Here is a 14,964-nt window from a genome sequence, read left to right as displayed (position 1 = left end):
CACGCAGGTGCCAACTCAGGAAGTCTGGGTGGACCTGAGAGTCTGCAATTCTAGCTAGCTCCCAGGACATGCTAATGTTGCTGGTCCAGAAATCATGCTTCCGAGTAGCAAGGGCTGGGACGACAGGAGCCGCTTTTGCTTCGCCTGGGAGTCTCCAGCTCCGAAGACCAGAGTGAGCGCACACACCGCTTACTTCTTGGCTGAGCAGCAACCACAAAGCCCGCACTGGCCCTCAGCACTCTGCAGCATTGCCTCAGAGGGCACACAGGCTCTCACCTGTGCAGGCAGAGGGACTCTTGGAGCAGGAGTGGCTATGGCAGAGGGGGCGAGGGGTTACAGAAAGGTTTTCACGTTTCGTGCTGAGAGCTTCGGCCCCATTCTGCCCCTGCGCACCCGCAGAGCTCTCTGACTCGTAATAAATCTAACCGGCAGGACAGAACTGCAGGTACCGAAAGGCGTGGAAGACCTATAAAGAGAAGCTTTGGTGGTGCCCCCAATAGGCTTCGCCCTGCAAGACGGAAGGAAACGGGCCATCATCCTGAGGGAGCCCTTTCTGAAGTGAACAGAGGCTATGGCTCTACATCCCCAATAGGTAGAGGCAGCTGGGCGTGTCCCATCCTGAGATGTTTAGTCATCCTAGGACAGACACGTGGTGGCTATGCCACAACACCTAACCAAGCAGTTTGTCCGAGTCATTTTACTTCTCTGGGCCTCAATTTTCTCACCTGGAAAATGGGGACACAATCAGATGTCCTATGATGTCCTTTAGGACATCAGCTTTCTATGACTTGGGTTCATCTGAATTTTAAAACACTACGTCCCAAAGAAAGAGTAAGCTTTAGGTAAGTCCTGGCAGGGCAGTCTCTTAGAGAACAGTCTGGATTCCTCTCCTTCAGACCACCTGCAAGGCTGATGTGCATGCCTGCCACCCCTCCTTGCCTTAGGTTGGCCTCCTGGAGGGCTCGTTGCTAGTGGGACCTCCCTGCCCTTTCCCAGTGTGCCTTCGTGGGAGCTCATCCTGAAGCTGCTATCAACCAGACTACCTTCTGCTGTCCTGCCTCCCCCTTCCTCTGGGCAAAAAAAAAGCATCCTGGAGGGGCTTGTGGGCTCTGAGCAGTGATGCTTAAGACACAGTCTGTTATCTTCTACACACCCCAACTTTGGGATGCATCAGTGATATGCTTGCTTACACCTGATTATTAACAGGACAAGTTGGACACCAGAAACACTCCCTAGCTGGCTCTCCACAGGTCCTAAGCACTCGCCTGGCCTCAGATGAACCACAGATCTACAGATACAGCTCAAATCTACCCTGAGCTCCTGGCCGGGGTTTCTGGATGTCACAAAGCAGCCGTGGAGCATATGTGTTAGGAGCATGCAGTGCTGCTACCCTGGGACCACCTGGCTTGCCAGGTCACACCCTGTGTGGAGCCCTCCAGGCCCCCAGGCTGCACCTGCCTTGGCTAGGGTACTCCCCATGCAAAGCAGCCTGGGACCGTTCAGCCTGCACCCTACTTCAGCTGCTCCGCCAGGGCACCCTCTGCATGGGGTGGCCCAGTACCCCTGGCCTGTGCCTGCCTCGGCTCCAGAGGCTCCATCAGGGTGCCCTCTGCATAGAACACCATGGGACACCCCAGCTCATGCCCACTTCAGCTCAGGCCATTCCACCAGGGCAGCCCCAAGCACAGCCTGTCCTGGGATCCCCCGCCCATGCCAACTACAGCTCCAGCCGGTCAAAGTCACCAGGCACACACAGTCTATACAGGGCATAACCATACACAAGACCATTCTTTCAAATAAGGGGAAGTAGGTGCTCCCCCACCCCCGCCCCGCCATTCACATAAACACAAAATTGAGCAAAATGAGAGGAGTATGTTCCAAACAAAAGAACAAGACAAAACCCCTCAGAAAAAGAAAAGGAAATGAAGATAACCAATGTACCTGATAAAGAGTTCAAAGTAATGGTCCTTGAGACGCTCACAGGACTGGAAAGAAAAGTGGATGAATTTAGTGAGAATTGCACCAAGGAGAAAGAAAACTTTATGAAAAAGAACCAGATCTGAAGAGCTCAATAAATGAAATAATCAACAGTATATTCGAGGATGCAGAACAGATCTGGGAGATAGGATAATGGATGTCTACAAGCTGAACAGCAAAAATAAAAAAGAATTTAAAAGATGAAGATAGGTTAAGGGATCTCCTGGACAACAGGTCCAGCAAACAAACATTGGCATTACAGGGGTCCCAGGAGGAGGCGAGAAGAGAATGGGGCAAAAGGCTTGTTTGAAGGAATAACAGCTGAAAACCCCTAAACTGGGGAAGGAAACAGACCTTCAGATTCAGGAAGCACAGAGAGTTCCAAACAAAAGGAACACAAGCAGGTCCACACCACACCACAGTACATAATAATTAAAATGCCAAAGATTAAAGAGAAATTTAAAAGCGAGAGAAAAGCAAAAAGTTACTTACAAAGGAAACCCTGTAAGACTATACAGTTTTCCAGACCAAAACAAACAAACAAACAAACAAAAACCATCATCACTAGACCAGCCTTATAAGAAATGTTAAAGGAATCTCTTTAAGTGGAAGAGAAAAGGCCCTAATTAGAAAAAAATTACGAAAAGAAAAAAATTTCATGAGTGAAAGCAAACATACAGTAAAGGTAGTAGAGCGGTCACTTACAAAGCTAGTATGAAGGTTAAAAGACAAAAGTAGTAAAATCAATTCTACCTAAAAAATTAAGGGTAACCACAAAACTGAGAAATGTAAGTGTACACGCAAAATGTGGAAGGAGGAGTAAAAATACAATTCTTTTAGAATGTGTTCAAACTTAGGTCACCATCAACTTAGTATAGATTGCCATATATTTAGAATGTTATATATGAACCTCTTGGTAACCACACACCAAAAACCTGTAATAATAGGTAACAAAAAAAAATAAAGCCAAAGAAAGCCAAGCATAACAATGTCATCAAACACAAGAAAGCAAGTGATGCAGAGAAGAACTACAAAACAGTCAGAAAACAACAAAATGATAATAAATACATACCTACCAATAATTACTTTAAATGTAAGTGGCCTAAATGCTCCAATCAAAAGACATAAAATGGTGGAATGGATGAAAAAACAAGACCCACCTATATGCTGCCCACAAGAGACATCAGATCCAAAGATGCACACAGACTGAAAGTGAAGGGATGGAAAAAGATATTCCACACAAATGGAGGCTGAAAAAAGCCAGGTATCAACACTTATATCGGACAAAACAGACTTTTCTTTTTTTTTAAGTGGACTTCACACCCAGCATGGAGCCCAATGTGGGGCTTAAACTTACAACTGTAATATCAAGACCTGAGCTGAGATCAAGAGTTGGACACTTAACCAACTTAGCCACCCAGGTGCCCTGGACAAAAGAGACTTTTAAAAAAAGACTGTAACAAGAGGGGCAATATATAATGATAAAGGGATCACTTCAAAAAGAGGATATATAACAATTGTAAACATCTATGCAACCAACATTGAAGCACCTAAATACGTAAAGCAAATATTAACAAACATAAATGAAAAAACTGACAGTAATGTGATAACAATAGAGGATTTTAATACTTCACATCAATGGATAGGTCATCCAGGTAGAAAACATGGGAACAGTGTCTTTGAACAACACACGAGACTAGATGGACTTAACATATATACAGAACATTCCATCCAAAAACAACAGAATACAATTTTTTTCAACTGCACATGTAACATTCTCCAGGACCTTATCACATATTAGGCCACAAACAAGTCCCAATAAATTTAAGATGACTGAAATCATATCATGCATCTTTTCTGACCACAACAGTATGAAACTAGAAAAAAATTACAAGAAAAAAATGACAATAAAAACAACACAATGGAGGCTAAACAACATGCTACTAAACAACCAATGGGTCAATGAAGGAATGAAAGAGGAAATAAAATACATGGAGACAAATGAAAATGAAAACAACAGTCCAAAATCTTTAGGAAGCAGTGAAAGCAGATCTAAGAGGGAAATTTATAGTAATACAGGCCTACCTCAAGAAACCAGAAAAATCCCAATCTAACCTTATACCTAAAGGAACTAGAAAAAGAATAAAACTCAAAGTTAGTAGAAGGAAATAATAAAGATCAAAACAGAAATAAATGAAATAAAGACTTAAAAAATAGAAAAGATTAATGAAATCAAGAGCTGGTTCTTTGAAAAGATAGACAAAATTGATAAACCTTTAGCCAGACTCAAGAAAAAGAGAGAAAGGACCAAATATATCAAACCAGAAATGAAAAGAGGAGAACAACCAACACTACAGAAACACAAAGGATTGTAAAAGACTACTATGAAAAATGATATGTCAACAAATTGGACAACCTAGAAGAAATGGATACATTCCTGGAAATATATAATCTTCCAAAACCAAATTAGGAAGAAATAGAAAATCTTAATAAACCAATTACTAGTAACAAAATTAAACCGGTAATAAAAAAACTCAACCAAAAGTCCAAATGGGTTCACAAGTGAATTCTACGAAATATTTAAAGAATTAACACCTAATTCTCTACTCCAAAAAACAGAAGAGGAAGGAAAGCCTCCAAATACTTTCTTCAAGGCCAACATCACCCTAATACCAAACACACTGTTTAAAAAACAAAACTACAGGCCAATATCCCTGATGACCATAGGTGCAAAAATCCTCAACAAAATACTAGCAGACCACATTCAACAATACATTAAAAAATCATTCACCATGATCAAGCAGGATTTATTCCAGGATACAAGCATGGTTCAATATTTGCAACTCAATCAACATGACATGCCACATTAACAAAATAAAGGATAAGAATCACAAGATCATCTCAATAGATGCAGGAAAATCATTTACAAAATTCAACATCCATTCATGATAAAAGCTCTCAACACAGTGGGTTTAGAGAGAAATACTTCAATATAATAAAGATCATGTATAACAAACCTACAGCTAACATCACACTCAGCATGAAAAAGAGCTTTTCCTCTAAGATCAGGAACAAGACAAGGATACCCACTCTCACTGAGCACTTTGATTCAACACAGTACCAGAAGTCCTAGCCACAGCAATCAGACAAGAAATAAAAGGCATCCAAAATACAGGTTTAGTTTTTTTTAGGCATCCAAGTTAGTAAGGAAGAACTAAAACTGTCACTATTTGCAGATGACATACTATACACAGAAAACCCTAAAGACTCTACCAAAAACGATTAGAAATCCTAAGTTAACTCAGTAAAATTCCAGGCTACAAAATTAACATACAGAAATTTGTTGCCTTTCTATATACACTAATAATAAAGGAGCAGAAGTGTAAACAGCAAACCATTTACAATTTCACCCAAAAGAACAAAGTGGCTAGGAGTAAAGTTAACCAAAGAGGTGAAACACCTGTACTCTGAAAACTATAAAACATTGATGAAAAAAAACTAACGATGACACAAATAAATGGAAAGACATACCATGCTCATGGATTGGAAGAATATTGTTAAAATGTCCATACTAACCAAAGCAATATATAGATTAAATGCAATCCCTATCAAAATGCCAATAATATATCTCCTAGAACTAGAAAAGATACTAAAATTTTTATAGAACAAAAGACCCCAAATAGCCAAAGCAATCTAGAGGGGGAAAAAAAAAGGAAGTATCACAATCCCAGATTTCAAGGTATACTACAAAGCTCTAATATTCAAAACAGTATGGTACTGGGACAGAAGGAGACATTTAGATCAATGGAACAGAATAGACAACCAAGAATTAAACCCATGTTTATATGGTCAATTAATCTATAACACAAGAATACACAATGGAGAAAAGACAGTCTTTTCAATTAATGGTGCTGGGACAAGTTAACAGCTACATGCAAAAGAATGAAACTGGACCACTTTCTCATACACCATACACAAAAATAAAGTCAAAATGGATTAAAGATGTAAATGTAAAACGTAAAATCACAAAACTCCTAGAAGAAAACACAGGCAGTAATCTCTGACATCAGCCTAGCAACATTTTCATAGATAAGTCTCCCCGGGGAAGGGAAACAAAAATAAACTCTTGGGACTACACCAAAATATAAAGAAACATCAACAGAAGATACGCAACCTCCTGAATGGGAGAAGATAGGAGCAAATGATAAATCCAATAAGGGGTTAATATCCAAAATATGTAAAGAACTTACATAACATCAAAAAATAATCTTATTAAAAAATAAGGAGAGGATCTGAAAAGACACTTTTTCCAAAGAAGGCAGATGGCCAACCAGACACATGAGAAAATGCTCAACATCATTAATCATCAAGGAAATGCAAGTCAAAAACCACGATGAGCTATCACTTCATACTTGTCAGAATGGCAAGCATCAAAAACGCAAGAAACAGGTGTTGGTGAAGATGTGGAGAAAAGGGAACCCTGTGCCCTGTTGGTGGGAATGTAAATTGGTGCAGCCACTGTGGAAAACAGTATGGAGGTGCCTCAAAAAAAATTAAAAACAGAACTACCATAAGATCCAATAATACCACTACTGAGTATTTACCTGAAAAAAAATGAAAACATGCACCCCTAGGTTTATTGCAGCGTTTACGACAGCCAAGGTATGGATGCAACCCAAGTGTCCACTGATAGCTGAATGAATAAGGAAAACGTGAGAGGGAGAGAGAGAGAGAACCATTTGCAACAACACGGATGGCCCTAGAGACTATTATACCAAGTAAAATAAGTCCAGTGGAGAAAGACAAATACCATGTGATTTCGCTTACATGTGGAGTCTGAAAAACAAAACAAATGGGGGTGCTTGGGTGGCTCAGTCAGTTAAGCGTCCGACCTCAGCTCAGGTCATGATCTTCACAGTTCATGGGTTCGAGCCCCATATCAGGCTCTGTACTGACAGCTCAGAGCCTGGAGCCTGCTTCGGATTCTGTGCCCCCCTCTCTCTTTGCCCCTCCGCTGCTCACACTATCTCCCTCTCAAAGATAACATTAAATTGGAAAAAAAAAAATCTTAAAAAACAAGCAAAAAAAATGGACAAAAGCAGACCCATAAATACAGAGAACTGCTGGTTGCCAGAGGACAAGGGGGAGTGGACAATTGGTGAAGACAGAGAGAGATATAGGCTTCCAGTTCTGGAATGCATAAGGCACAGGAATAAAAGGCACAGCATAGGGAATATGTCAGTGGCACTGTCATAGTGCTGTAGGTGACAGGTGGGTAGCTACACTTGTGAGCACAGCAAAACAAACACACTTATCCAGTCACTAGGTTGTACACCTGAAACGGATGCAACATTGTGTGTTGACTCTACTTCAATAAAGAAAGAGAAAAAGAAGAAACAACATATGGCACTGAGCCCAGAAGCTCTGGGGTCAAATTCTGGCTCTACCCATTACCAGCTATGTTGGGCAGGTCAATTTCCGCTGTGCTGGGCATGTTACACTGTGCCTCAGCTTTCTCATCTGTAAAACGGGACTAAAGGCACCCATTTTATGGGGCTCTGATGAGGGTTAAGTGAAATACACATAAGGTGCTTAGAACAGTGTCTGACACACTGTGAGCTCTTACCGACTGTTAGCTGTCACGCGTGACACACGTCTCCCAAGCACAACTCACAACCAGTGAGTTGTGTCTCACACTTCTGTTTCCATGTGTTCAAACCCTGCCCTTCTGCCCCAATCCCCTTCCTCCTCTTCCTTCCTTTTCCGGTGAACGTCATCACCTAGAAGTCACCTTCTCTCTTCCACTTCCAGCTGCTGATGAACACCTGCCAACTGGCAGGAGACAACTGGCCGATCGTCTCCGGCCTGAATGATCACAGTCACAGCCTCCTCGCCTGTGCCTCTACCAGTCCACAGGTGCCCCTGTGGTGACCACCTCCGGGACAACAAAGGGGCTTCAGGGACTGAGCACCTAGGCCTCCTTGGAGTCCGTGAGGGGGCTCGCTTAGGTGACCCTGGACTCTAACGAGGAGCCAGAGTACTCGTGCGTGCAAAACCAAAACAGCTGATATGAACAAATTGTTGTCCCCTGTGGTCCCTGGCGTGTGGCCAACATCTAACGTAGGCTGTGTGGGCACCACACACAGCTCCCAAATATTAAAACGCTCATTACATACCCAGACTGTGCTATGCCATTTTCATGCATGATTTTATTTAATCCTTACAACACCTGGTGGCTTCCAAACCGGGTCTGACTCTAAAGCATCGCTCTTAACTGCCCTCCTAGGCCAATGGCTTTCCTGAGCTCGCTTTCTCAGCCCGCACCCAGTTGTCCCACCTGCTTAAGTAGTAATGTCATCATCTGACATCGATCAGGAAACACACCCAGCTCTCTCCAAGCCTCCAGGTAGAGAGAAGCTGTTTCCCTAATAGCGCCACCCTCTCCCCTCCGTGCACAGCCTGTGACTCCCACCAGTGCGGACCTCACACAGTCATGAGCCAGTCGGCCAATATTTATGACTTCCTGCAAGGGAAATAATGTTGAGCCAGGCACCGGCCTGGCATGGGTCCCACCTGGGGCTGTGGCAAAGGCAGGAAGAGAACAGCATGCTGTCCAAAGCCAGATAGGACGACCATATCCGACATTTAATCAGTCGTGGACACGCAACCAGTCCCCTTCCCAAATACTATTTTTGGTAAAGGGGGTTCTGCTCTTTAGGTGCCATTAATTAAAAAAAACAATTCCACATTTCACAGTAAGAGGCCATGATCATTCATACTTCCATGGGGCAACACCCCAAATTAAGGCAAAGGGCCCTTTTAAATGAAGCAGTGAATTTGTTCGCAGAAGAGACAGGAAGAATAAACCACAGAAGCAGAATTGAACGGATTCCTCTAAGTTGACAAACCCGTTAAGACGCGTGCCGTGCTGAGCTGCAATTCTGCACACTCGTTTCCCTCCTCCCCTGCAACAGATCAAGCCTCAATCTCGTGTTCTCCCGTGTGGAGATACCCTTGACGCCGTTGTTCCTTTAGGAAAAGACAGAGGATGGTATGGAAGGGAGGAAGATTCCGTCCGTTCCTTAACCACCACCCCGGAGTGGGAGTGAGACGGTTGTCACTGACACCTTGTTCAATGGGGGTTTCAGGTGATTTCACAGCCCCCCTCCCAGAGGAGGGCAAGCGAGTTTTCTTCAGCTAAGCAGATAAAAATACTTCACACCCTGGTGAGGCCCATTAGCTCAGAAAGTCCCTCCCGTGAACAGAATCAGGGTCAAAGGCACTTATCCCAGCATCCCGGGGCGGGGCGGTGCATGTACAGGAGCTGGGGCTTTTCTGCCTTAGCCCCTGGGCCTCCGCAGAAGGAAAGCCCCAGCCGGGGTGCCAGCTCTACAAGGCCCTGTGGCTAAAATAGCAAAAATATCACCAAGCAGGAGGCTGGCCTTGCTCACTTTACGTGCTGCCTTGTTGGTGGGGGGAGGGGGGTGCCACCTTTCCAAGCCACCATATAAAATGCTTATGGTCCTCCCCGCTGGCCCCCAGGCTCACCCCACCTTGGGACACCCACCCACCCATGGCACAAAAGCCCTCCGGCTGCAGGTGAACTCTCTTGGGTTTTCCTCAATTCTCTCACTGACTTGGTTATGACAGCCCCCAAAGCAGGCGGGACACGCTGTCCTTTCTTCCTAGATAAGCACATGCAACCCCATGCTTGTGTTTAGGCGGACAGGAGGCTTCTGAGGAAGGGAACCTGGGGCCGTCACTGTTCACTGCATGCCCTCTCGCCTTGGCTGCCTTCTATCCCCACATGCACACATCCCTCTTCCACTAAAAAAGAACTTAGTTACAATTACTTAAAAAAAAAAAAAAAAAAAGGAAGAAGAAGAATTTAAAAGTATGTATAGTACTGATTACCTTTAGTCGTGCCTGAGCGAGGAACATACCTATGTGTAATGTTGTTTACTTGGACAAACCTTATTTTAAGTATATCAAAATTTAAAATCTGGGAACAGACCACAATAAGGAAATGGAGGCATTTTTCAGACCATCTGGCAGCTGGTCAGGCTCATGCAGCCTCCTGGGGCCCAGCAGTGAGGTTCCTAGTTCAGGTCTCCGCCCGCCCGTCACCTCCTCCCCCTGCCAGGCTGGGAGATCAGGCCGCCTCTGCCTCTCGGTGGTTTCAGTTTCTTGTAAAGACAGTTTTGCCCCCCAGGAACCAGTCAGCTCTGCAAGAGTGGAAACAGTGCAGGTGCAGAGCATGATTCGCTGGAGCTGGAAAGAGGACGGCTTTGGGTTTGGACGGTGGGGGAGAGAAATTTGATGCATAAATAAATAAATAAATAAATAAATAATAAATGGTCCCTGATTTGGACGGAAAAGGTGCGGCCCGTTCCGCCGTGGCTGGAAACACCCCTCTGTGGGCCCCGGTCAACAGGAGAGGGAGCAGACACGGGCCCATTCCAAGGGCTCGGAGCAAGCAGCTGCTGTCAAGCGATTGGCGTTTCAGCAGCAAAGCGACGAGCGGAGGGGAGAGGTGGGCTGAGCGGCCTCCAGGGCCTCAGCTCACACCTCGCGAGCTGGCAGAGGGAAGAGGCGAAGGCACGTTTCTCGAGGCCCCCCCGAAAGCTGTTTGTGCTCTACCGCGTCCCCTCAACCAAATCACACGGACAGAACGTTAACGCTCACAGGGGCACGTCGTCCAGCCCCCCTGCTTGCGGCGGAGGCAGCAGCGTTCGCTGGCCCCGGCACACCGAGGTGCCCGCCTTGATGGAAGCACTGGGTGGTGGGTCCCTGCCTCCACCCCAGCCGCACCCCTGCCTCCCTTCAGGTCAGCACCGGCCGCTGCTGCCGGGTTGACCGTTGTGCCCTCACACCGTCATCCTGAGACCACCCCAACCCCAGCCGACATTAGCTCTGCACCCGGCACCGTGCTGGACACTTTCATCTCTCCTCCCCGTTTGACAGGCAAGGAGACTGAGGCTTAAAAAGAATGGGATCACGTGGCCAGGGAACGGCAGAGCTAAGAACCGCAGGCCTCTGACTCTCAATCCAGTCCCCTTGCCCCTACATGACTAGGGAAGCCCACAAAGGGTGCTCAGAAGGGGGTCAGATGAAGACGCCCATTTAAACCCGCGTCTACCCTGCTGAACCGCATCTGCTCTGGCAGTGTCAGCAACGGGCTCAGCAGCCTTCAGAGAACAGGAAACCCAAACTGTGGCCCAAACAACTGTACTTATTTGTTTGTGCAAATGAAGTCCGGAGCTAAGCAAGGAAAAGCTCGTGACGTCATCAGTGAGCCGCAACTCCATTTTTCTGCCCCATCATCCTCATCATGTGGTTTCCATCCTTGCGGTTGCCTCATGCTCCAATGTGGCTGCTGGAGTTCCAGACGCCATATACGTGTTCTAGGCAGGAAGTAAGATGCCGATTACCTGCCCACTGAGTAAATTCTCTTCAAATAAAGACCTTTTCTAGAAGGTCTTACCTAATGACTTTGCCTTCCGTCTTACTATCTGTCCCTCTTTGCACAAGAGGCTGGTAAATAAAGCTTTCGTAACATACTCCTACCTCAAATAACCTGAGGTCTGGTTAGGAAGGAAGGAAGAGATGATGGATATGCCCGGTCAGCTATCCTTGTGTGGACAGCCACACAGCTGTCCTTGGTAATGAGCTGACTTGTGATAGGTTACAGTGAAGGCACTTCCCGTGGCCCAGAGGAGAGAGAACAATTCGTAGAGAACATCCACATCACAATACTGAGACTAAATTCAGGCTTTGATGAAGTGCTTTATAAACTTTTAGTAATATCCCTACCACCACCTAGAAATGAAGTCAGATTAATCATTTAAAAAAGAGAAAACTGGGGCACCTGAGTGGTTCAGTCCGTTAAGGATCCAATTCTTGATTTCGGCTCAGGTCATGATCTCACGGTTCCTGGGATTGAGCCCTGCGGTCAGGCTCCTGCTTGGGATTCTCTCTCCCTTCTCTCTCTGCCCATCCCCCACGTGCGCTCTCTCTTTCAAAATAAAGAAACTTAAAAAATAAAAATAAGAAAGAAAACGGTACAGGAAGGTGGCATTGTCTGCGGTGTATTTCTTTGTCAGTCAGAGTTAAACACTGTACTAGGCAAAACCTACTTTCCCTAAATCCTTGTACTCAAACTGTGGTCCCCACGTCCAGAAGCATCGGCACCACCGGGAAGCATATCAGAAATACAGAACCTCAGCCCCCCACCCCCAGAACTAAACCAGAATGTGCATTTTAACAAGGGCCCTAGGGGATTCCTCTGCACATTAAAGTTGAAGAAGCCCCATTCAAAATGCATGATTTAAAGAACCTGTAACGGGTCTGTAGTCTCCTCAAAGCCTCATCTCAGGAAGCAGACTCGTCTAAGACATTTCGTCTTTAGTGAGACTGAAAATTACAATGCCGCCTCTATGAGAAGAACGGACACGTGAATCGTTATCACAGGTGAGGCAGTCGCATCTAACGTTTATTGAGAGCTTATTCTGTGCCAGGCACTGATCGGAGGACAGTGTGCATCCTGCACTTTTCCCTAACAGCTCTGTCAGGTGGCTACTGTTACCATCATCCCCCCTCTTTACGGGTGAAGACGACGGCCACGTCACCCAGCCAGCAAGCGCCAGCTGGGGGACACCCGGACAATGTTTTATCCCGATGAAGGGACCCTGAGGATCAGAGAAGAGACTGGGGCACTGCTTCAGGGTGAGGGAGCAGCTCGGTGAACCGAAGTACACCCCAGCCAGGAAGCAGGATGCCTGGGCTCTAGAAGCTGCTTGGCTATCTGTGGTGACCTTGAATAGCCCCCTTTACCACCGGAACCTCACTTCTCTTATCTGCACCCTGGGGAGGGGAGTGTGGAAGCAGACGACTTTCAGGCTTTCGTCCAGCTCCGACATTCCTCAGGTCTAGGTGTGCCTCCCCTGTGATCTTGAAATCAGCCGGCCATAGCGGCTGCAAACCCTAACTGACCTGACGCAGGTTCACCCAACTGCCACCAGGTCTGGCCGCCGCCCGACTCCGTTCTGAGACCCAGACGTTGGCCACCCCGGGGAGGAACGTACACCCTCCCAAGCAATCAGAGGCAAATAAACACAGCTGCTCCACTCGTCACCAAGCCCTCCCACTTGACTCAGGTTGGGGGAAGGAGCTGGGTGAAGCCAACTTTCTGTAGAGTTCCAGAATGAAGTTAGACTTGATACAAAATGTCCACAAATGCCTAGCCCTAGGAGACAGTTTGCTGAAGTTCCTAGTGGGGCATTCCCACTCTTCCTACCCCATCTGAAAGAGCTGGATGGGCCACCCTCCGACCGGTTGTCAGAAACCAGAAACGAGTGGTGACCAGAAACGTCACTCAGACTTGGTTCAAGGCAGAGGCGCCTGGTACCCTTCCTGGCACCTTTGCAGGGTAAGTATCCAGTTAACAGATTTGCTAAATGGAGAGGAAGGCTCTTCAGAGTGTCTTCTCCGTTCAGAGTGGACCCCGTAACAATGTCCCTCCCTCACCATCCCTACACTGCCATGGACACAAGGGAGGCTCCCGGTAGCCACACGTCTGCTGAATGACCCCCTCCATTCCCACGGCTAGAGATGACCGGTCTGTGGGTAGCACCAGACCCAAGCTGGACCACAGACTCTTTCCCACAGTCTGACGAACTGGAACCGAGAGCCTCCGTCTCCAAAGACTGGACCTATGGCAAACCAGCTTAGGATCTTAGGATAAGGCATCTTCTACCAGAGCGGTCCGACAGCAAGGAGGGGGAACACAGCAGACACACAGATTAGGTCAAAGAGAAGAAAGTCCAAGAGCGCAGACTCTCTTTACCCCAGATCTAGCCCTAAGGCCTCTGGGTCCTGACCCTCACCCTGTGCCCTAAAATACAAATCTCCTGTAAGCCAGCTAGCCCCAGAACAATCCCACTGTGTGTCACCAGAGCAGTCCTCATCAACACTGAGCCGGGCACGTACTCAAACTCCTATCCATGGCGAGCCCAGGCAGGCTGAGACGTGCTTGGCTCTGAGGGAAAGGAAAAGGGAAAGAAACACGATCTCTACCCTTGAGGAGCTCACGGGCTAGTGTGGGACCTCAGCCAGTGCATTAAAGGACACAGAGTGCCAGGGAGGAAACAAGCCTGGGGCAAAAGGAAAGGGGCGGGGAGCCAGGAGAGCTTTTTGAGGAGGGGCTCCTCGAGCTGAACCTCAGAGATGGGAGCCCGGCTTTAGGGAGTAGACGTCCCTGGCAAAGGTGACCGCACACCCAGGGAAGGGCGGGCCAGCACGGTTTGGGGGAGAAAACATGCATGAAAAGCTGGACCTGGTAAGGTGGGGATTGGGGAAAGGGAACAAGACGCTGGCCTCAAGAGGCTTGCAGTTTAGAGGAAAACCACATGGAAAACTTAGTAAAAGTCCAAGACTAGCAAACAAGGGACTTGCAAACAATTACTACAAAATAAGCGGTGCCTGAAACAGTCCAGAAGCTGAGGGGAAGGACAATGCCCTTCCAGCTTAGAAGTTTACAGAGACTTTCAGAACGGGCAGAGCGGAGTTAGGCCTTGAAGCACCGTGTGGAGTCAGAGGCAGCGCCTGGCCACATTCTTGCACAACATGCTGTTAAAAATATTCAGTATTCTACAGAGCTCCAGATTTCTTAAACTGCTTTCACATCAAACTCGTTCGATGCTCATGGGCACACAGAGGAGAGAGGTCAGGAGTGTAACAGAACTGCCGTCTGGTCATAGGGAAGCAAATACACACCGAGTGAGCCCCTCAGGTCACAGAATTAGCGAGGGGCACAAAAGCTCAGGCCTTTCCCCCACACCCCGGCCCCCGATTAAAAAGGGACAAGGGACGGGGACAAAGAACCACACACGTCAGAGTAATCCTAACCCTGGTCCGGAATTTCTGGGCCAACCCACGTTACCTTCTCCCCTACGGGGCACAGAGAGGATTGAAGAGTCCCTCTTAAAG

This window comes from Felis catus, chromosome B2 (genome assembly GCF_018350175.1).
Source record: "Felis catus isolate Fca126 chromosome B2, F.catus_Fca126_mat1.0, whole genome shotgun sequence".
NCBI lineage: Eukaryota > Metazoa > Chordata > Mammalia > Carnivora > Felidae > Felis > Felis catus.
The sequence above is the reverse complement of the archived record's forward strand: the minus strand, read 5'-3'. Positions refer to the sequence as shown.